This window comes from Passer domesticus, chromosome 3 (genome assembly GCF_036417665.1).
Source record: "Passer domesticus isolate bPasDom1 chromosome 3, bPasDom1.hap1, whole genome shotgun sequence".
Lineage (NCBI taxonomy): Eukaryota > Metazoa > Chordata > Aves > Passeriformes > Passeridae > Passer > Passer domesticus.
Window position 1 is genome coordinate 92,137,606 of NC_087476.1, and position 21,615 is coordinate 92,159,220.

General features: G+C 38.7%; 2 long non-coding RNA genes across 3 annotated transcripts; one reads left to right on the forward strand and one right to left on the reverse strand.

Annotated features, from left to right (window-relative positions):
- The first annotated feature begins 8,962 nt into the window (after window positions 1–8,962).
- LOC135297140 (uncharacterized) lies at window positions 8,963–19,598 on the forward strand. Of its 2 annotated transcripts, none has more exons than XR_010359198.1 (3): window positions 8,963–9,275; window positions 11,219–12,139; window positions 18,470–19,598. It is a non-coding gene; the product is annotated as an uncharacterized LOC135297140 (long non-coding RNA). The 2 variants fall into 2 exon arrangements; XR_010359199.1 differs by lacking the exon at window positions 18,470–19,598 and adding an exon at window positions 12,637–15,934.
- On the reverse strand, window positions 16,074–21,161 carry LOC135297141 (uncharacterized). Its single transcript, XR_010359200.1, has 3 exons — window positions 21,093–21,161; window positions 20,945–21,023; window positions 16,074–16,360 (listed from the first exon to the last, which is right to left on the reverse strand). It is a non-coding gene; the product is annotated as an uncharacterized LOC135297141 (long non-coding RNA).
- Window positions 21,162–21,615: the final 454 nt, after the last annotated feature.

The window sequence follows — 21,615 nt, forward strand, 5'->3', positions numbered from 1 at the left end:
ATTTCCTGAGGAGGAACGGGTCATGACCTCCCTCACATCCCTGCAAGATGCACTCACAGTCTCCTTGAAGGGAACAGCAGCTACCTTGGGACTGCTGAAGAACACAGTGCCACAGCTGAGGGTGTTGGCTCATGATCCCAGTCCATATTAACAGCAGGGATGTGCCCTCCTTCTCAAGGAGAATGCCTTACGTTGTTCCCACCAGACTGCACGGGCAAAGTGGGCTCCTGCAAAGACCCCATGTCTTTGTTCACTGCAAAAATTTCCTGACAACTAGTTAAGGTGTCTTTGTAGTGGCACCAGTAATCGCCAGTAAGAGTGATTCCAGACCCAGTTCCAGTGATCTCAGCAGAGCTCTGCCCATTTAACCAGTCTGTGAACTCATTATGTCCATAGGAATAGTACCTTGCTATGAATCTTGAATGAGCAAGACCACTTTGGGTTTATAACTCCTGAGAAGTTATGACTGTCTCTCTCAGCATGAATAACCCTTGAAGGCTCTTCAGGTACTGATGAAAAAAGTGTTATGGAGACTTCAGACTTAAAACTCACATAGCTCCTATGACATAAGATAAATTTTATCATTTGATGCCAGGCCTGCTTCAGTTTTCAACATATATAGTTCTGGTTCAGCAAAAACTAAAAAAAGAAAATTCTGTCAGTACTCTTTTAAATTATAACAAATGGTGTTCAGATCCAAACTGTCCATTTCTGTTCATTCATTTAAGGACATAATAAAAATTACCTTGGGCACAAAGAGGACCAATATATATATATGTACATATATATGTGTCTATGTATGAAGATGCTATAGCTTCATCTGCTTAGTTACACAGGTTTTGGATTGGATTAAATAGATGAATACAGAAGGTTAAAAAATAATTGAAAGAAGTGAGGATTCATAAGGAAAATCAATTAAATTATTTTGGAATGGATTTTAAGACTGAGAAGTTCATGCTTTTTGCATGGTAGTTTTACTCTTAAGTTCAACATTCTCTACTGAGCCCCAAAGGATGGTTGTAGACAGCACTAAGTCCAGCTGTTAGAATGCCAGGTAAAGCAAGGCTCTGGATACCATTTGTCATTGTATATATCAGAAAAAAAACTGATATCAAGAAAATACTTTGACAACAGTACATACAAGGGTGCAATACAAATAACAGAATACTTTAAAAGCTTATACAAGAAGACAGCTGCAAAATACCATGTGAAAAATCCACAGAGAAACAGAGATGAAAACAGACAGGACATATGATACCTTGCTCTTGGCTGGGAATCCAAACCTCGTCTGCTCAGCCATAATCAGCATCAGTCTGATCTGGTCTTGACTTCCCACACACCCATAAGACAAAAATTAAGAAGTGCTGAGACTCTGGATAGCTTGAGCCACTCAGATGTGTTTGGGGGAAAAAAAAAAACAAAAAACCAGAAGAGAAAACATGATGTTGTGAAATGTTTTTTACTTTATGACCAATGTGTCATATTTTCTCCTGCCAGATCGATGACAATGTTATGATGCTAAAAAACCCCACAAAACCCTAACTGAAGTTCAAGGATTTTGTCTCTCTTAGTCCTCCTGTGTAACCAAGGGGCTGGAGGATATTGTTTAATTAACAGCTCACTCTCACAATGAAGTTTACTCAGCAAGTAAAATAGTCAATATGTGTCAGCTGAGCTGTGGCAATTGTTCATTTGTGTGCTTGACACGTAAAATACCAAGTAATGTTATTTAACTCCCTTTCATTACACCAAATTACTCCCAGTGTGCAGTGGGTTAGGAGTGCACATCAGGAGGGTTTCACTGCTCTAAATATAGATCTTTCTGTCAGAGAGCTCTGTGTCTGAGCTGGTTGTCTAAGTTCAGACTAAAGTCAGTGGAAAGAAGCAGGTGCATCTGCAGTGCCCTTGGTCTTCTCTTGGGGTAGCTGCTCAAAACTCTCTGTGAGTCCTGCTGCACTGAGACTAAAGAACATCTACATGACTAGCTCATGAGAGTAACTAGGTGTTATTCTCTAGGGTTATGTGACACTAATGCTTGGAGAGCTATCACATCTCATTTGATGGGTGATCATCAATTTGAGCAGGAAGATACAGCAAATCATCTGGTATAACTTTTCACTGCTCATAGCAAAGAGAAATTCAGATTTTAGTGAGTATCAGTAAGAAAAATCTTAATCTGGATATTTTCAGACTTAAGATAGGGTTTTTCTAGTTTCTTAAAATCTCTATACAGGCAGGTCACAGAGAAACTTGTCAAAGCTTACGTGCCATATTAACTAGAGCTCTTTGCTTTTAGGTACATAGCAATTCCTTCCTTCTAATCTCGTTACTTCTAATCCTGCAGATACTGGATGTTTTTTCATTTTGCAGTACAAATGGACTGCCACAGCAATCCAGTGAGAATGTGAACTCATGCAGCACTAAAGGAAAAGTACAGCTACTCATCCAGTATGATGACTCAATATTTTCAACAATTTACTGTCAGAGAAGCATTTACTGTGGTTTTACTTCAGTCTTCCTGAAAGCATGTAAGTCTTCACCCTCTCATGTGGTTTGGCAATTTTATTCTTGCTGTAAACTTGAAAAATGACAAGACAGTTGATTTTATTGTCCTATCCTCATCACTTTTGCCCAAGAATGGTTCCGATGGGATATGAAGAACTCCTTCACCAACACCTCATGTCCTCTGCTTTGGGGGTTGGGAGTTGGTGGGGAACTCTGGAAGAAAGAACTTCCCTGAACTCTATTTCATGGGTTTTTAAAAAGGTATCCAAGTGTATTGTCAATAAAATCTAGGGCAACCTGCAGGTTGCTCTGGGTTATATGTGATAAGCTCAGTGCCCTCAGATGGACCAGCTAAATCTGCCTTCAGTAATGTCATTCCACTTATCTAATCTAGCTCAGTCTCTACCTCATTGCCTTTTGGTGACTCACATCAGTATTACAAATAACTTCTACTGTGAAGTGGGTTAAGGAGCTGCCACTTTGTTCCTGTCCCCTGTTAGGCTTTCAGTCCAGTCATAGATCCTACCTTGTGCTGGCGAGAGATGGAGTAATAAAAAACCCATTATTTGCTCAAGGAATCCTTTTTTCCACATGTATCTGTCTTGCAGTGTAGCTGCTGAAGCACTTGCTCCAATTCAGCAGAAAAGAGGGAGGAAGGGGAGACAGCTGCTGAACATTTAGGTGCAGCCTCAGGACAAAAATGACAAAATTGCTTTGTTTTCTCCTCTAACAATCAACAAACACTGGTGGGGAGAAAAACAAGTCATCCTTACTCCTAATAAAAATGAAGTTTAAATTCAGGATCATGATTCTGACAAATTACAACAGGTTTAATGAAAAGAGACTGCATGAGAACACAATATTTGGCTTTCTTTCTAAAACCCTCAGTGCAATGCTTTTAGGACTTGTCTTTTACAACCTTTGCCCTACTGCCTTCATTTATGTTACCTATTAGATAATTAATCCTAAGAAAGCTAAACCTAAGGTCAGTCCCATGTGGACTCAGATTCAATCAGAGAAACCCTGGTGACTGTCTTGCAGCACATTTTCCTCAGATACCTGTCATGCCTCTGGAGATCTTAGTTGCACTTTGGCCTTGAAGCAGAGCCATGAATGATCCCAGTTTAGTTTCCTCCTCTCAGGAGGAAACTGTGCTGTGGCTTTTCTGGCAGCCTCCTGTTGTGTACAGCCAGACAAAATGAAGCCTATTTGAAGAGTATAAGATTGCAGTCTTGGATTTCAGCAGTGTCAAAACCTGGCTCCAGATTAATCCATGATTATGCAGTCTTGTGAAATTATATGATACATCCCCTGTATCCCAACTCTGTAACTTATGAGTAAATGCAGTTCAGGTCTTTGGGAAGAGTTAATCAAATTCCAAAACATTAGTAGAACTCGATTTACTCGTGAAGTTCACAGGGAATACACTGGGGTGTGTTCAGAAGGATTGGCACACAAGATTGCACTGCCTGCTTCTGTTGGCATGGGATAAAAAACCCATCAATTTCACTAGATTTTAGAGTGAGCTGCTTAGAACTTAGTCTGTGTTCCTTCTCCCTCTCTGTATGTCTGCAGTGAGGTCAGGCAAACAGGCTGGCATTTGCTGCTCTTTTCTTTAGTTCATTCTTTCCTTGCAGAGAAATTTCCTCTCTCCTCTGTGTTATGGCAGATGGAGGGATGATGGTCTGATCCTTGGTGGGTACCAACTGCCTTGGAAGAACTGATGTGTCCTGTCACAATCAGCACTGGCTCTTTCAAATGTTATTCTCTCTTGTTTTATACATTATGTTGCTTTTCAATGCAAAGAGTACAACTACTTTTGTGGAATGTAGCATAAAATATGCAGGGTTTGAGACCCAGGCTTTTTCCTCTGAACTGAGGGTTTGAGGAGCAAACAGCTTATGACAGCTTTGCAGCTCTTCCTTTTTCTGAGAGATGGGGTTTTCTGCTTTTCCACTTAGAGTGGAAATAATAATTTCTTAATTAGTTTCATCATTTCACACAAGATGCTCACTGATTATAAATATAAAAGAGCTTGTTTGCATTTCTGTGTCACCTAGTAGAAATCTCATATTACAGAGTATTTACCAGCCATGTTGGTTTTTTACAGTTTCATTACAGGGTACTTTCATTGGTTAAAAACACTGGAGAGCAAGGAGAAGGTATTCAATACGAGGTTGCTTCCTGTTTTTTCAGTTGTTGCTTTTCTACACAAATAATTCGTCCAGTATTGGGCTCTAGCCTAAATTGATTTTTAGAGAGATTTGTTAGCATTACACTTTGGCTCTGCAGATAAGACTTTTGAAAAGTGTAGGTTGTGAGAGTAAGAGATGTCTAAAGTGGCTGTGGTAAGCCTGTTTCCATGCTGTCTGAGAGGGTGTTATGTGAGACGCTGGCCTCAAATATTTGTGCTTGCACAGACGATTGACTTTAAACCCCAGCACCTGTGATCTCTGCAGTGTTCAATCTATTTGTGCAGCTGTTCCTGTGAGACACTTACATGCAGTAATTGATTAGTTCAGTGGTCCTGCTACGGCACTGTGGTGTTATGAAAGCTGGTGAATTAAATAAGATTTCAGCAGCATACTTCCCCTCATTCTGCATGACACTTCTTGGGTACTAATATTTTGCTGTAGGAGCCCTACTTTTCCAAAATGGTTAGAACATCTGAAAATACTGATTTTAAGAGGTAAAAGCATTTGTTTTCATCACTTCCTTTATTGAAGTCAAACACACTTTCTATTTCATTTGGTGAAGAACTGACAAAGAGAATACTCTTAAAAAGAGGATTAGGAGGCAGAGAGTGTGGAGTGAATTGAGTGCAGAACAAGCAGCCAAGATACCTTGTCTTTATTCTTTTTCTGAAGGGAAATTCTAATGTTCGAAATGAAAAAGATGATCATAGAATTTAACCATACTCACACAGAATGAATGCAATGTTATTATTTCTGAGTACTGCTATGGTTCAAAATAAAAGGTCTTAATTAATCTTTTCCCATGTTGCATAACTGTAAGAGAACAGCCATTTAATTCACCCACATATAGAATAAGAACAATCTCTCCTACAATACCAGGTTTAAAACAACATTGTCACATAGCCAGTTGAGATTAAAAGGGAATATAATGCAGTCCGTGACCATTCCCATTCTGCTGTGCACAGTTAAGTTTATTTTTCAAGTTAACATCTTTCTAGGAGTACCTCAGCAAGTGATAATCAAGCTGTGTAAAAAGCACCAAATGAATTACACATTCTATGCATATAAAGAATTGTATTTACTGTGCTCCTGTGAACCTAACACACACTGTGAGATGGATTTTAAGTTGGAACCTGCTCAATAGTTCAAGTTCTCCAGAGTAAGAGTTGATTTAGGACTAAAACAGTTATACACTTGTTAAGTCCCATGGCTTCTGACAAGGTACACTTTACAAATATAAGCAGAAATGAGCCTTATTTTTTCAAAATGTTTCTACCTGTCTACTTTTAATATTTTTAATACATGCTTGGGTTTTTTCTCAGTTAATTGCAGATACAAATTTTATAATTTGTGTAACTCACTGGATCATAGTCCTGCAAAACACTGGACGTTAGGTGTGCAGTGCAGAGGATGGTTATGAACCCAAACGTTTTGTTACATCAGTTATTTACAGAGTCAGAGTCTTCATAATTTGTGTTTGTGATAAGAATACATGCCTAGATAAGAGATTAGCCAAACGATGTTTAGGAGAATCTTGATTTAGATGAATAAAATTTTATGTGTAGGTGTAGACAAAAAAAAAGGTCAGTGGAGTGAGAGACTGAGGTTATTTTGTAAATCTGGGTTTAGGTACTGAAAGACTGAAACTGAAATATTCACAATTTAAATGGACAAAAGGAAAAAAAAATATTATGAGCACATATCACTGTGAAATAATAATTAAAAATTAGTATAGGAAAAAGAAAGAAAAAGTATAATTGCTTTAGATTTTTTAAGCTTTTCACTTTACTGAATGGGCAAAAGATATATATGTTGCTAAAATCTAGCATGCAGTAATATAACTGTGGCAGCAGCATGATGACAGTGTTCTCCTGTCATGTGTGAGATATTAAACAAAACCTGCCAAGGTGTGAGGAAACATCTAAAACTTACCCAAGCTCTGTCATAATCAAGGATCACAGCCTTTTTCCAGTCATGCTGTTGTAAATCAACACAATGCATTCTGGCATGATTTACAGCTATTCTGTATTGTAAAAGCAGGCAAGCCACCATCCAAGGGAAGAATGATGAACAGGACTCCATGATATCAAAAGGCTAATTAATTACTTTATTATGCTATATTATTCTATATTATATTATTGTATAATATAATTTAGATGCATTACACCACATCTAAACTAAAACTGAATAAGAACTCAAATGAACAAAATCTCATGACTATCTCCTGACTGACTGTCAGGACACAGCTTGCAGAGATTGGTCAAGAAAACAAAACACTCACACCAGAATCCAATTGCCAAATCCCTTCAGGTAAACAATCTTCCATAATGCATTCCACTTGTGCACAAGTACAGGGGCAGCAAATGAGATAAGAATTGTTTTGATCATTCTCTTCTCTGCTTCTCTCACTGCTTCTCTCAAGTTCAGAGAACGTGAATCCCACAATTCTGGGTTTATTTATGGGTGTAATGGGTTTACAAAAACAGTTGCTTGTTTTAGGAATAGGCTGGTGTTAAGCTACATGCTCTCATGTAGATCTCTTCAAAGTGACAAAAGGTAATCCAGGAAGGCATGGAAGACAAGGACTAATTAAAAGGTTTTGCATTCATTCTTGCCTTTCAGTAAAGCAAAAATAGCTCAAGAGCCTATGACTTGAGTTGCATGGTTGAGAAATTCCTGTTAGTTTTTTACATGTATTCCTTCTGATGTAAATCATGCAAAATAAGAACAAGATATTCTAAAACCCAACAAAGAGAAGTAAATTTCAACAGCATTTTTAATTTAAATTAATTTTGATACCAGAAGAAAATATCCATCATTCTTTATCTTTTGACCAGTCCTGAGCTTTTAAAGATAATTCATTAAACTTTTGAATATCAGTGTTACAAAAAAGCAATTCTCGCTCTCTTTTTTTCTGGGTCAGATTGCACTTTGGTCCCATTGCCAAGATTTCCTCTATTTTAGGATTATAAAGAGGAACTGTACCCACCCTTTATTTATTTAAGTGAAAAGTAGTATTCTCATAAAATTTTATGGATGATGACCTTAGGTCTTCAAGTCCTGGAATACATTGAAGGTCCTCATAAGTTCTGAGCTGGCAGGAGTTACGATAGATATCTGGGACTGCCTTTGAAAACAATATGTGAAAATCTATAAGAAAAATAGAGATGTATTGAAAACTGTGAGGAAAAAGCCCTCAAAGCATGAAACACAAAGTTTGACAAACAGAGAGCTGGAATATATTTTTTTGCACTTTTGCCTTCTTGCTCTGAGGTCACATTGAAGTGTTGTTTAGCAAATATTTACTGGACATGTTATTGAAAACCTCCAGCTTAATTTCCATAACCTTCATAGGCATTCCTGTAGAACTTTCCTGTGCTTGTGACTAAGTAGGAAGTTGCTTTCAACTCCAGTCTAGCCTCTAACCTTTTCCTGCTGTGAAACAAACCAATTATTCTTTGTTTCACTCCTTACAACCTTGAGAATAGTTAACCTCTATACCTCTTTTAAACAATTTTGGGATACATGAGAACTGCTGTGACTACTAACCACCTTTCCACCCTTTATGTAGTTACAAATTGATCATTTAACATTTGCTCTGGCATCTTCCAGGATGTGAAGCAAGCTGATATATGATTCCTTGGACTCTTCCTGTGCTAAGGAAGGCACAGTGCTTGCCTTTCACCAGTTCTCTGTGACTTCTCAAGGATAATGATTCAGAGATTTCTTTGGCTTTAGGATACATTTGAGCATGCCCCATTGGCTTTAATAGAGTCAAATTATCCATTTTCTGCTGTGCCCTTTAACTGTTCTGCCCTGCTCTGCACCTACCTGCTAATATTAATTGTGTTAAGTGGTCTGCCCTTTTGCATCAGCATGCACAAAATTGGTGACAATTCAGCCTTGTCTTTCTCATCCCTTAATGTGCTCACTCCCTGCTCCCTCAGGGTGGCAGATCCTCAAGCTGCTGAAGGGATTCCTCTCTCTGAAGCATTCCATGGCTTCTGCTGTCCTGTCCCACACCTGTGCAGGAGTGCCAGCCCCCAAAATCCTCACCCTCCAGGATTCCCTGCCCTGGCATTGAGTCCTGTTGCTCGTAAAGTGTTTCACCCAAAGTGAAGCATTCTGCCCTGAGGATCTCAGGCATTCCCTCCCTATTTGTCAGCACTGAATGAAAAAATGCCCACATAATTGTCTCTTGGAACTTCAAATACGTAAACAATCTAGTAAATCTGAGGACACCTGTGTCCTGCTGTGTTACATTTCCTGCAGCTCTCAAGTCAGCCATAGCCTTTATTACCAAGTTTATTAAGGAAACCTGCCCTTGATTGTTCTGTTTCCTGTTAGGAAAGTCACAGCAAATTTTGAAATTGTAAAATTAGATCTATGTTCTCTCAGGTTCAACATTTTGAGTAGACTGCCTTGAAGTTAGTAAAAAGGTTAGTGCATTATTGTTCTCCTAGAAGAGAAATGAAATTTTTAAACAAGTTGTCTTCAAAAGGCAGATCATTCAGAAAGATACTGCAAACCTGGATGGTTTGGTCATTACAGAAATCAACAACCCACTAAGACAATGTAAGTAAAATCCCTGATTTCACAGAGAAAGCAAAAAACAAAAATCACCTTGCTTGAATAGTGGTTATAATGATTTTTCAGATGCTGTAAAAAAATGTTTGGAGTTTTTTCCTTTTCTGGGGAGAAGAGATAAAATGGAATCTATTTAAATACTGAAGCTGCTATTCTGAAAAAAACATCTTTAAGAAGGGATGTGCAATCAGAGTCAGTGCTGCATTTAATGATGTATTCTAGTGCTGCTCAGGATAGATTTCAGTCACTGTTTTCTGAAGCTTGGAGAAATTTTCTTGTGACGTTGAGAGCACATTTTCTTCTTTCCTGTCAGAAACAGCCCAAGTCCACCTGTTATACTATTGATTTATCTTCAGATCAAATGCAGAAATTCTCTAAGCCACATAAGCTTCTTATTTACTTTCAATTATATTTATGTCAGGAGATACCAAAACATACATTGGGTAATTAGAATTATGGAGAGCAGAATATAAAAAATAAATTCAAACTATAGGCCTGGGTGGGTGCAGGTCCTTGGCAAATTAATGTGTTATTACCTTTTTTTACTGCTGAACTGTGATTGTGTGGCAGACAGGAATATAGTAAAATAATGGATGGGAAGATAGGAAAAAATCTGCCATTCATCTCCTCCAATCCTTTGAGAGTGTGCTTCACAGCTGTTGCTTGTGGTGGATCCCCTTCCCTCTTGCACTTCATCAAAACCTGCACCTTAGCAGTCATGATTTGTAGGCTCTTCGTGTGCATAGCAATTGCTCATCTTGAATCTCATCCTGATTGCCTCATTTATCTGTCTTTCAGGCACTCAAGTAAATTAATTTAACTTAAAATTAACATCTTTCCAAAAGAAAATGTTTTATAAATACTCATAGCCTTTCTGGGACTTATCTGAAGTATTAGTCTAAATGATGGCATTTTATTATCTTTCCATAATATTTTACTGCTTGTGAAATAAAAATCAGTTTAAATGTAGTTTAGCATTGTCTGCCCAGTGATAATGAATATCTCTGAAGTAAATCCAAATACATTAGCAGCCTGTTCAATGGACTTCATACTTCCATCTAGAAATCTTATTAATTTCCCTGTGTTGGAATATTTCACATTCTCTTTTGTACATTATGTGGATAGAAGTGTCAACACTATGATATCTATCAAGGGAATACAAAAGATGCTGATTGAGCCAAGGTGTGTAGATTTCACCCATAATTAATGTATACCTCTTCAGCATGCATTTTCCTGATTTGAAGCAAAATTTAAGGGCATGACAATCCACTGCCATGCAGAAAGGCTTTTATTTCTTTTCTCTTTACACAGCTTAAAATTGTTTATAAACCAGCAGCACACAGGTGCCTTGATATGAAAATCTTATACATTGGTATTTTACATTTTAAAAATAGCATTTAAACAGACACTTAAACCCGGCCAAAGAGAAGGAACAAAATTTCATGTATTTTTCTGGTCAGCCTGGTCATGTATTTTTCTGGTCAGCAGCACCTCAGACTGGGCTAGGAAACCACCAAGATGCTTCCATCCAGGGCAAAGATCTGCCCACCACCACGTTGACAGTGCCCAGTGGGCTCCCAGCTTAGGAAGCGTTACCACAGCTCTCTTCACAGAGAGCAGCAGGCACAACTTTCCCAGGAAAAATCCTGGGGAAGGCTGCGAGAAAGCTCAGGGAAAGAGAAAACCTATTCTTATCTCTACGTGCTGCATCTGTTGTTTGGCACATGTGGAATGTGTTATGGAGATTGTTTACCAAAAGTGATTTGTTAATTGGACACTGGTGATGGGTGTTTTGGATTGGTTGACCAGTTAGGTCAAAGCTGTGTCGTGACTGTCTGAAAGAGTCACGGGTTTTTCTTTAGTTTAGTATAGTACAGTATTAGTGCAGTATGTAGTATAATATAGCATAGCTTAATAAAGCATTTATTCAGCCTTCTGCAGTCATGGAGTCAAGGCTCATTATTCCCCAGCTGGAGGTCGCCTGATATGATAAGGAAGAGCATGGGAACATGTTGGCCCAGGTGCCATTTCACTTCTCCAAGTTGCTTCCAGCTCTCTGGTAACTGTGGAGAAGGATGCCATACAACTTCTGGGGATGCTTTTATGGCCTAAAGAAAGAGAAGAGCTGATGTACAGCTGATGACCATGTCCTTAGGATGCATTTTCCACACTTCTTTAATAGAAGCAGAATACTTCAATAAATACTGTAGGATAAAAACTTTTGCATCTGACCTTCTTTCCTCCTGTATTCAAGCAGCCTTTCACATTCCAGGAAGACTGAAATAGCTATTGTGGTCTCTGAAAGCTCCTCTTCTACGAGTTCAAGCCATGTAGTCGACCAGCACCTAGGAGTGCTTGATTTAACTTATTTACAGCTCAAAAGCATGCAGGAAAAGATGTTTTTGTGTAGTAGGATGGGAAAGCCTTCAGTAACCGTGCTTCTCCTCCTAAAATAGCACTCGCTTTTTGAACGGGGGAGGACAAAGGGATGCCAAGTAGTCCCAAAATGCCATCCATTCCTAGAAGTGTTTCAGTGCAGATGGTGCTGCGAAAACTGAACTATTCCAGAGATTCTAAGTGGCAGATGGAAGTACCCGAGCCTGTGTGAGCAGACAGCTACCTCCTCTCTATTCTGGCTGGGCACAAACCATACTGATGGCCTAAGAGATTACAAAAGAGAAGTTGTGCCAAATTACCAGATCCTTGAGTTCAGTACATCCTGCTGTGTCACCTTATCCACATAAATTAAAGGAACTCTATTAAAAAGCATTATGACAACTTTGAGATGGTAACTGGCTATGTGAAGAAGGAGAAGGAGGCCCTGAAATTATCTCTGGATCTTACTATACAAGGTAAATATGTTTTTCTACTGTATTTACATTATTCATACTGCAGCAGTTAAAGGTGCCATCAGCTTTCTCAAGTCAGTAAACAGGGGACTGAAGACCAATCTATCTTTTTCTTTAAGTGCATTCTGATGTAATTTCTTGGTCAGTAACTTTTGTGCTCTCTCAGCTCCTGCAGAGACAAACTCTTAAATCTTTAACAGAGCCCTCAGAATTGTGCTGACACTATATGCATTGCTCTTGCATTATGTAGTGGGACTTTTAACACATGGGGTATTCAGTCTTCAGGTGAAGTGTCATCAGCTTTTTATAAATTAGTTTCTAAGCCAGTTTGGATACAGTGTGGGAGCTGTCTCTGTATCACAATCAGTTTAGAGATATATTTTTCTCTTTGTTAATACATCAAAGAAAATATAGCTCCTCATAAAGAGATATTAATTTTTTCTACTTTTCAAAACTGTCCCAGTGGTCCATATGCAAGAAATTTGCCATTGCATTCATAGGTAAAGAAGGACAGACCCTGAAGATCCTTCACATCCATTCTATAAAGCACTGAACAATAGAAAATATTTTTAAATAAAATGAACTAGCAGGAAACTCTGAAGTGCAAGCAGAAGGTAAAGATGTTGTTCTAAGATATGGAGGCAGACACAGGCAAGTCCCTCAAGGCAAAAAAGTATGCAGTCCTCTGGCTCTTTCTCAAGGAAAACATTCCTAAATGCTCATGTCTGTTTATGTTTTCATCACTGACTGATGAGATTGTGGACAACACACTTTGTCTTCTCTTGCTCTGTAGCTCAGAGATAGTACTTGTGTCTCTTTATCAAGGGCTGACAATTCCAAGGGAGAAGAGGCTGTAACTAAATCACCTCTTTATGCCCTCTCCTCCATGCTTGTCACATAACTTACATCCAGGTTTTATGAAGATCTTCTCTTTTAGTTCTTGAAGGGTGCTAGGGAAGGTTATCAGGCAATAAAAATGTTTGCCTCAACTATTATTTGTTCTGCACGATGCATTTTCAACTGAAAACAGCTTCCAGGGAAAAAAGAGCACAGTCTTGAATAGCAAGAAAGCCTCAAATGGATCTGTACCAGCTCATATTTGATAGCTGTGCCCTGCAGTCTACTGTCCTTCCAAGGTACTGAAAGTCAAGCAGGTTTTGTATTTTCTACAAAAACAAACAAAAAGGAAACAAAACCCAAAAATACACTACATTTATTTTAGGAGTCACACATTTAGAAATTATGTGCTGGCATTTCAATGCATCAAAAGGAGAATATATTTGTCATGTTTTTAGAGCTTGTAATTTTACTGGTTTGAGAAAGCATGAGGTGACTCTTCAAATATTTGAGTTTTGTGGAGGTCAGAGGAAGCAATCACATACAGAAAAGAAATGTCTGACTGAAAGGAGAGACTATGCTTGCTGGGAGCACATGAGAAAAAAGGAGAGGTTGTGATGAATCCCATGCACAGCTGGAAGGAAGCTATAAAAGGAAGGCAGGCTGTCTTGGAGAATCATTTTTCCTATATAAGTGAAATTTCTGTCTTGTTATAGTAAGGAACAGTTCTTTTTAACTTTGAGAAATCAACCAGGAGCAAGCTCTGGACAGACTATCTGCCTCAAGCTCTTTAAAAGAACATTCTTCAGCTCTCCTGTACAAATCACATTACATGTAATGGGTATAGTTATGACCATGGGAGACAGAAAGGAAGGAATCAAGACTTTTCCTGACAAGGATAATTTTATAGGGCCTGATACAAAGGTGAATCCACAGCAGGGCACAGAAAGAAGACACAGAAGAAAACGTCAGCCTGGCAGTAGAATATAACAAGGGAGGCCCTCACAGTGCAGTGCTGGGGAATCTGGTGGGATTTGTTCCTGTTTCTAGCACCACTCTGTCTCCTGGCTCTCAGGTGGGGATCACCTGAGACCTACAGCAAGCACACACAGGGTGTTTTTATAGACTCTAAAACTGCATTAAGAGAACTCATAGAAAAATAGTCACTAGAAATATTAGAATAGCTCAATCCCTATATCAAAACAAATGAAAATTGCACCAAGCTAGAGTTCCTGAGGCCTTTCCTTCCCATAATACCTATTTGTGTCAAAACGATGGACAAGAGAAGCCTGGTAAGCCCACAAAGTAGTAAACTATTTTCTTTGGTCTTCCCTCTTCCTGTAATGGGTGGGGACACTACTTAGGTTACTTCTCTGCTGTTTATGACACTGTGGTGATCCACAAAGCAAAAGAAGCTGAATTTCTGTGTCTGTTTCTGTGTGGGGCTCTCCATGACCTTACTGTATTCTCATTCTAGGGATCAACATGAGTAAAAATATCAGGGTGTGCCAGTATTTAGAGAGTATATCTGGATGCTTAGTCTATGTTTTACAGTTGCTGTTTTTTCTAAAATATCTCTCTTGATAAAAATTAAGCTAGCCAGAACATGGTCATCTATAACCATATGACGAATTTAAATAAAGAAAAGTTTGTAACTCCAGTAAAATTTCTTTTAAACATAGATATTTTCTAATTCAGTGTCTGATAAATGAAGACAGAAAAAAAAATCCTCAGAATTTTTGTGCAATATTTCCTTTCAGATGAGATTAACTGTAAAATGCTACTGAAGGTTAATAGTTTGAAACTGTGAAGACCCATAATAATATATCAATTAATCTCAGTATCCAGCAGCTGTGATGTGCAAAACAGTTCATACAGCTAAACAAAACAACAGATTCATTGGCTTTTTAAACATTAATGCAAAGAATTAGCTTAATGGCATCCTATCATCCATGGTTTGCCTGCAGGGCCTACTTCATAATTTTTTTCAGAGATTAAGATGAAAAGAACATAGTTGTTATTCAAAAAGAACTGTTCCCTGCTTGAGCTACTTCCTATTTCTCACAGCATCACAGCAAATTATTTGTATGAGTCCAGTATATTAACTGAAATTGATAGACTCACATTCAGTAATGCTCATTCCCACTCATGGCCCCAGGCTGTTCCTCCGATGTTGTGTGTTCAGTCTCTGAAGTAGTCTGGGGTCTTGCCCAGATTAATACAGAGGTGCCCTGTACACGCAGCCCATCTGCTTCTCTCGACCCCCAGATGTAGAGAGGCAATCCAATTCAGGGAACTCAGCCCTGGTGAGGCACCAGTGGAGGGTTGTGTCCAGTTCTGGGCTCCTCAGGACAAGGGAGACATGGAGCAGGTCCAGCTGGAGCATCTTTCTTAGGAGGAAAGGCTGAGGGAGCTGGGCCTGTTCAGCCTCAAGAATAGACAACTGAGAGGAAACCTCATTCATGTTTGTCGGTGTCTGAAGGGGTGCTTCAGATGGGGGGTGATAACAAGCAATAGGACAAGAGGCAACAGGCAGAAACTGATGTACAGGAAATTCCGCCTGAACATGAAGAAGAGCTTCTTTACTGTGCAGATGACAAAACCCTGGAACAGATTGTCCAGAGAGGCTGTGGAGTCTCCTTCACTGGAGATACTCAAGCACCATCTGGATGCAATCCTGTGCCAGGGGTTCTGGGATGACCCTGCTTGAGCAGGGAAGTTGGACCAGATGACACACTGTGGTACCTTCCAGCCTGACCCATCTTGTGGTTCTGTGGGAGTGGGAAAGCCAGGGAGTACAGGGATGTTCCATAAGATACAGGCTGATTTTGCAAAGCCAACAAGCCCTGCTCCAAAATAGAAAAGTAACTGCACAAACTAGCCCACAAGGCAGAACTGGTGGATTAATTATTCTGTTAGAGATTTTGTTAATTTCTCAATATATTCCTTCTGATTAATCCACAAAACCAGAAAGGGCAATCTGGTTTAGTCATCAGCAATCACAACGCTGCTTTTAAACATTCCATGGACAGAAAGGGTCCTCTACAAAAACATTGTCTTTTATTTAGTTTAAAAGAAAGTTATTTAGTTATTTGTTTGTTTAAATTTTCCATGCAGTTTGTGTGTACAGTCTAGTCTAATTCCTCCATAGCCTGCTGAATTTTAGCAAGAGTTTCATTCATTTGAAATCTCCGTATCCTACAGTGAGTAACACAAGAAATCTCCAACATGGAGAACATCATGGGAAGAGTCTTTGCATTTTTACATAGAAGTTTATATTTGTAGAAAGAAGAAAAGTTGGTTTGTAAATGACCAGAGAAATATAATTTCTTTTTGTGGATGAATCTTTGGTCTCAACACTCTTCAGAGGGTTGGGAGACCCTTATCCTGAAACCAAAAGCAAGTTGAGACTTTAGGACCTTGCATTAGGTGACAATAGCAGTTATTATTTATGTGAACACTTCATTTGTGCACCAAAAGACAAAACCAAAAAAATCAAAGAAAAAAGAACACCTATGTAATCTGAGCCCCCATGATTTCTTCTAGGAAGGAATTTTCTGTACCTTTCAAGCTCTGAACTCCAAAATTTCCTTGTGATGGCTATGCTGCCTTATACCTGGAACCTGGTTTGGTGTGTATGGTACTTTCTAGTTTACAACTCATCTTACTATTAAAATTCAGCATCAACAGGACAAACAAGATACTGTAGATACTTGACTTTTTGTTCCTTAAAAAGATGAGTTGCCTGTGAGTGTTAGGTTTCTTTCATGTGTTTTTAATGTGTCTCTGTTTTAAAGAAATGGCTGGTATGCCAATGATGTTTTCTTGTTCTAGTGAGTAATGAAGGTTGGCTGGAAGAAAAGAAGCACAATTCTGGTGAATAAAATTTGTTTACAGTGAAGTTAAGCCCAGTCTGCTTTGCTTCATGGTAGTTAAACAAAAAGTGTTTGCTTTCTTAGCACTGATTCAAAGTTTGAAACTCCTTGGTCTACGGTGTAGGAAGGAGAGGATTTTTGGCCACTTTAGTGGTGGAAATAAACAACTGCCAAGCTCAAAGCACCAGTGGTCTCCTCTTCTTAACATTTACACATGATGCAACAGAGATGGCACCTTACCATTGCATTTTGGTATTTCAGAGTTAGACATCTCCTTGAAAAAAAAGTAAGTTTCTTCAGACAAATATGTTTATCTTCAGATAAATATGGGATCCATTTCCTAAAAGGTATTGTAAACACATCCTTGTTTACAGTGGAACAATTCTGAGCACAGACTTGTATTTGAGACCAGGGAAAACACACTCAAGCATCTAGTCAACAGCTATAAATTAATCAGGAAATGTTTGGAAGTCTCTATTTCTAACCAAGTTGATTTCAGTGTTTGTGTTAGAAGAGCTGACTTTCTCTGAAGTGCTTTTGGTGTCCTTATGAAACCTCGCTTTAGCAATCCACCCATGCCCATGCCTCTGCCCTTTATATTCAGAACTGCTTTTGTTCCTAGGTTTTGTGCCAAGAAAACTAAACAGACTATTGGAAATCTTGATGGCATCATGGGGTGTGTGCTTTCATGATTTGTTTATTATATGTGGTAATTTAGTTATGAGAATAATAGCAATTTTTGGATGTTAATGAAACAGTCAAACAGTCAAAGTTTGGGGTTTTTTCCCATTAATTTTTACTTAGCTCTTCTCAGATCCGTGTGAGATTTGGAGCCTTAACCTTGCAATTCAGCTTCTTCAATAATTCATAATACAATAACCATGCAAGAGCTAAAACAATGGGATTCCCCTGCTTGTGGAAAACAGATCTTCCAGCTGTGTTTAATATTTAAACACTCTCAAGCTATTAGTCATTGGAACTGGGAAACAGTGGGAAATCACTATTCAGACACACTGATCAATAAAATATAAGAAACAATTTATACACATTGGTCGTTATCATTTGCTCTTTTTGAAGCTGTAAATTGACTCAGTCTTCAGAAGGAAGTAGCTTCCAGCAGATTCACATCATTCTGGCATTTGACAAAACAGGGCAACTCCTTATTTATATGTTTTCAAATTCATTACAGCAAGGCTTCAAGTAAAAAAAAGGTCTCACTGGAATGTCATCAATGATTGGCTTTTTGAAGAAGATCCACGGTGCAATTTTAAGAGCAAAACATGGTCTGTATATCACAAAATACTTGAGGGTAAGACAGCTGATAGCAATTGCTGCTGCCAGAAACACTCCTCCTAATGGACTCCAAAGCCAGGAGGCTCTGCATGTGTGTGCAGTGTCTTTACCCTCATTTTCAGGTTCTGTTCTACATGTGAGAACTATATTTGTGCATGTATTGCAAGCCTTGTTGTTAATCTTGCCATCTCTTGAGACGTCAGAGGCTGTAGGTAACATTTATGGAATTGCTAATTATGATTACAGTGTCAAAAGAAAAAGGGAATTCCTAACAGTGAACAAAGTGTAAGGAACACTGGGTAATACCTAAATATATTTTTATCTCCAGGTTTGGATGACATCTGCCTAAAGCCTTATCCAAGTCCAATACAAAGAAGATAAGGATGTTAAGTTGAAAAGAGCAAGGCAAGTAACAGGATAATTACTAAAGGGAAGGGCAATAAAAGACTGGAGAAAACAGTCATTCTGCAGGAGTAAAAGGGATTAATAGAGTCAGAGATCCAAACAAAAAATTGTTTGTTTTTGTCCTGATCTTAAAGGAATAGCACAGGAGTGCTTCTGCTGGCTCAGCAGGCGTTGAATTGACCCTTTGTTCCCTGGCTTCTCACAATTACCACTTTTGCATTGCCAATGTCTTGGAGACAGATTGCCACTAAAATCTGTGTAATGAGCCAGAGCATCCAGGCCCTAATATGCTCTGAAAGCATTAATTCTTTGCTTATTTTAATATTATATTTGCAGTCTGTAGTGGAATCAGTGCAGGGAGTGTGAGGAGGGCAGATTTTAATGTCCTTCAAGACTGAAAAGAACCAAGCTGAGAGTATGGGTCCATGATAGTATGCACTGAATATACACCGATATTCTGAAGCCAAGAATGAATTGAGTTTTGTTGTCCAGATAAGGTAAAATTGAACTACAGACCTTTCTTTCTTTGGTTCATTATGAAATGGCTTTCAGTCAGTCTCTAAGTTATAACATTTTATATTTAGATAGCAAGAGAAACAACACATAAAAGCATGGATCTTGCAGACTGATTCCCCAAAAGACTCCTAGAATAATTGGAGGTCCTAAATTAACAGGACATCCATCAAATCCTTGTACCTGTCTCTGAATGTTATTTTCTATGCACTGGGAGTAGTGGACTTGGTTTTTTGTTTTGTAAAAAGTGGTCACAAAAAGGAACCCCTGTAGTGCCATAGCTGGCAGGTGGTCCATCAAACCATGTCTGGTGGAGATAAAGGTTCATTTTCAGCACCAGACCTACCTGAGTATTTAATCCTTTCTTCACTGCCAGCATGGAGGGAGAAGCATGGAAATGGACAATGCAAAGGGAGTGCATTTAGGACATACTTACTGTCTGACAATTTTTAATTTAACAAGTGACTGGCAATACCTAGAGATGGTGACAACAATTTCTCTCTTTACATCCTGCCAGGGGAGGGATTGTATGGCAAGAGGAGTAGAGCTTTATTGAAGTAGAAGTGAATATCTGAGCAGCAGGGGAGGGCAGCTTTTATTCTCTCCTTGCTGGGCTATAAATCCTAGTTCTTCTACATGGGTTGAACAGGGTTACAGAAATAGCTTTTTCAGGCAGGTGTGGGTTTTTCTTCGGGCATGAAAGCAGTAAAAGAGCACAAAAGAAAGCTATTTGAACTCCTCATCTAGCAAGTGTATTAATAAAGTCTGGGATATTGGCAAAGTGTTGCTAACTCTCCTCATTTCTAAATCAGCAGGGTAAGCTGAAATAACTGTCCCATAAAATGAAATCATTGCAAGAAAGTAAAAAGAACTCTTGCTTGAAATTTTGCAATACTTTTTCACACTGTTTGCCAAGACTCAAACAACACTTTCTCATATGCAGCAAACTATACAGGTGCTAGAAACCTCAAGATTCTCAGAATACAAATTTACCCAAAACTCGGTTGCATGGCAAATACTGGTGTCATCATGCAGGAGAGAAACTAAGAGGAAAGGCCTTGGAAAAGGTGACGATAACAGACTGGAAGATAAGAACAAAGGCATCTAAAGATGCTCTTTTCATGTATTTTGGGTGACACAGTATTTTGTACTAACCACTGTATTAACAATCTTAGACTCATCCTGACAGCCTACTATGGGTTGTTTTTCACTGTGAGCCATTTGCTACCTGGTAAAATTCAGATATCAAGATCAAGAAAACATGGCATACCTTGTCTCCAGAATTTTCTGAAATACATAAATACCAACTGAGGAAGCCTTATCTCTCAGCAGAAGCTGCTGTGACTGATACCCAGTGTCAAAGAAGACTTTGACACTCACTCAGAAATATTGGGACTTCAGATGTCGTCAACTATTGCTAGTATTGTTTAATGAAGTTCTGCCAATAGATGGAACAAGGGCAGGAACATCAAAGATGATATAATGTTCAGAAAATTCTGAACTAGTCAATTAACAAGAGGAAAACAAGCTATATAATCCTAGATCAAAAGTAACAAATTGAGACCTCTAGATATAATTAGCCGAGTTGTGTTGGGATTTCTTTAACAACTGCCATGGCATCTTTTTATATCATCAGAAAGTTGCCCACTTTTGACTCCTTTGAATATGCTCTCTCTTCTCTAAACTTGCTAATTAGCAGTAAAAATGCAAAGGAAGTGGGAGACTTTTGCATTCAGTAAGAGAAAAGTAAGTAAACTTGTCATGTCTGCATTCAGTGGCATAGATAAAGTTCTGGTTTAAATCCTTGTTTAACTTCTGGGTGAGGCCTTCTTCTCTCTCCTTTGGATGTCAAATTATATCAACAAAATGGGATTTCTTTACTTACCATCCAGGATTTACTGACTATGTAGACTTAAAGGTGATCATGGCCATTGTATAACTTCTGCCCTTTCATGGCATTCCCACTAAAGAAAACAAGACTTTTGTTGAAGAAAATAAACCTTAGACTAGCTTAAGAATAAGCATATGCTCACCTGTCACCTTCCACTGCAGATGACCTTCAGGTGCAGAGCATCACCCACAGCTGAAACCACTTTGTCTGGGTCTGAGAGGGTGGTGCTTTCAGGTGATTAACAAAGTCTGCCTTATATAGTAGAAATTAGTGGACAGAGAAGACAGGTTTTTTGCTCTGAGCAACACCACAACAATTCTTTACATGTTACCAGATAGAAGAGAGAGACTTTGTTGTAGGATTTTCCTAACTGGAGACCAAATGCCATATCTCTTCCTTCAGGGAAAGCTGAAAAGGGTCTATCTGCTGTCTAATTTCCACCAGTTCTTGGCAGTGTCAAGCACACCAGTTTACTATCTAAATCAGAAGGCTAGGATGCTATCTTGCATGCTTCCCTCTTGCTGATAGAGCCCCTGAGGTGGGTCCAAAGTAGCTTTTCCTACAGTAAGGATTATATTCATGATATTGAAATAAAGTACTTGGTTTTTCAGGAGCCTCCAGCTGTATTCAAAATTATCCAAATTGGCACAACCTGCAATTATCTT